This window comes from Cetorhinus maximus, unplaced genomic scaffold (assembly GCF_964194155.1).
Source record: "Cetorhinus maximus unplaced genomic scaffold, sCetMax3.hap1.1 HAP1_SCAFFOLD_305, whole genome shotgun sequence".
Lineage (NCBI taxonomy): Eukaryota > Metazoa > Chordata > Chondrichthyes > Lamniformes > Cetorhinidae > Cetorhinus > Cetorhinus maximus.
In genome coordinates, this window is record NW_027596258.1 from 468849 (window position 1) to 471302 (window position 2454).

At 44.2% G+C, this 2454-nt stretch overlaps 1 non-coding gene across 1 annotated transcript; it reads left to right on the top strand.

The window, feature by feature from the left end:
• Positions 1-412: 412 nt before the first annotated feature.
• Positions 413-486, top strand: trnan-guu (transfer RNA asparagine (anticodon GUU)). The gene has a single exon. It is a non-coding gene; the product is annotated as a tRNA-Asn (tRNA).
• Positions 487-2454: the final 1968 nt, after the last annotated feature.

A 2454-nucleotide genomic window follows, 5' to 3' on the forward strand; every position in this document is an offset into this window, starting at 1 on the left:
GGAGAATGAAGGGTGAACTGTTCGACTGACCAGAGACAGTCAAGGCACCTTTCCCTTCTTTAAGACGCTGGAATAGTAACTCTGATGTGATCAGTGAAATTAACTGCTCTGAGACATTGAAAGGATTCTCGTTACTGCACATCAGGAATTCAAACCTAATATCGGCTTCGGGACAATCAGAATACTTGGTAACAGTCAAGGCAACGAAAGGCTCGAAGGGAGACGGCACCGGTTGTAGGGGAGCTGGATCCTGGTGACATGGATGTGTCTGCAGTGGGTGGGATCAGACTGTTTCCCTGTGTCCACAATGAATGCCCCACTCTTTATTTTGGAAGAGTAAAACTGATAGAGACAATTGTCATTCCGGTAGCAGCAATCTGAACCTTTAACTCACTGATTTAAGTCTTCATCAGCCTCTGTGGCGCAATTGGTCAGTGCGTTCGGCTGTTAACCGAAAGGTTGGTGGTTCGAGACCACTCAGGGGCAAAGTTTTCACTGTTTTCTCCCCATCAGCATTGATTATCACACAGTTCCGGGCTGTCATTGGGTACTTGCGCTGAAACAATAGACCCCCAAAATGTTGCCAGTTCCACTGATATCCAGTGAGCTCCCAGGTACGTGGCTTTTGTCGAATATTAATTTCAAATATAATGAGAAAACAATTAGACCTACCATATACCGATATCTAGCCCATTGGAAATTTATCAAGTTATTGGATTGAAACGAACCCGTCAGTTATTCTCTCTTCCTCAGCTCCAGAGTGAGTGAGACAGGGAAAAGCAGAAAAGCAGCAATATTCCATCCCCGCACTCTCCAATCACCCGCTGCCAGCAGAAAGCAGCGACTGCAGCTTCAATCAGCGGGTTACTGCCCATCCTTAGGACACAAGATACTCCAACCCGGGCCAAACCTCCCAATATACCGAGCACAGGCTCAGGAAAACACAGGTAGATTATATCCCGGTCATTAAACCTCCGAGCAGCATTTACAGAATACCCGAGTGAGTTAGTCACACATAAATGTCACACAAACGTCTTAAATCATTTCACTGTAAAATTCCTTCATTTTATTGAAAAGTTAACTGCTGTGAATCTGAAAATGAGCACCATGCGATTTGTGCTACCGAGTGACATTTTTCCATTGTTTGTCCGTCAGGTTTTCAATTCAAATTGTGTTGGATATTGAAGCGATTCTGATTTCAAAATGAGGACACAAAGCAGCTAAACATTAAATCCAGAAAAAAATCCTGAGGAAAATGGATCACAATATTTGGAAGGAGGTGCAACTGAGAAGCGGAAGCTGTGAATGGTGTTATTGATGATTGAGTGAAAAGTATTGGATCCTTGGTCAATCATCGTAGCCGAGTCGTTAAATGGATGGTTCCAATTTCCATTGGAGTCTCCGCAGGTAAATTCAAACCTTACCGAATGTTCTTATTATTATTGCTGATTTCAACCAGGTGTCCAAAGAACTCTCGGATCAATGGAAGCAAAAACATCCAAAAATTCTCCTGATGTTTGGACTCTAAGGGGATGAAGGACGATCGGGATCGGGTGGGAAATTGGTGTTGAGGTTGGGGATCTGCCATGATCTTATTAAGTGACGGAGGAGGCTTGTGGGGCCTTATGACGCATTGCTGCTGCTTTGATTCTGTTCTGTTTCAGTAACAATGGACAGTAGCATCCTGAGCTCGGTAATTCAACTGAGTTGTTCTAGGTGCTTGTTTAAGGTTTCATTCTTTATTGAGGCGTGGTTTCTAGTCCCACTGCTGCTAAAATTGTGCTGTTGGTCGAAAAGGTGCCAGCTCACAGTTAGAGTAGGTGTTTGCGGTATTTAATGGGAAGAACCAGGAGACACAATAAAAATAGAAATGTCTGTGGAGAAAATGTGGGGTTGCCGAATTAGTTAAATTCCTCTTCCGTAAACTGACATGGACAAATTGGGCCGAATTTCCTCCTCCTCTGCTTATACGAACAACACTGACCTATCCATAGGACCAGTCACAGTGGCCGAGTGGTTCAGGTGATGGAGTCCAGATCCAGTCAAGGTGATGTGGAGTAGCATCATGAGCTTGGTAGCGCAGCTCTAGTCGTTGTTAATGGTTTAAGGTCTCATTCTTTGTTGAGACGTGGTTTCAAATCCCAGTGCTGTTAAAATTGCCCTATTGGTCGAAAAAGTGCCAGCTCACAGTTAAAGCAAGTGTGCGCAGTGTTTCACTTTAACAATAACACTGAGGAAAGACAATAAAAATATAAATGGCTGTGGAGAAAAGGCGGGATTGTTGAATTAGCTGAATTCCTTTTCCATGAGCTGGCACGGACACAATGAGCCGAATGTACTCCTGCTCTGCTGTGGCTGCCTCTAATTTTATACCAACAAAATTACCCTGTGCACAGGGGCAGTCAGCGTAGTCGAGTGGTTTAGGCGATGGAGTCCAGATCCATTGGGGTTTCC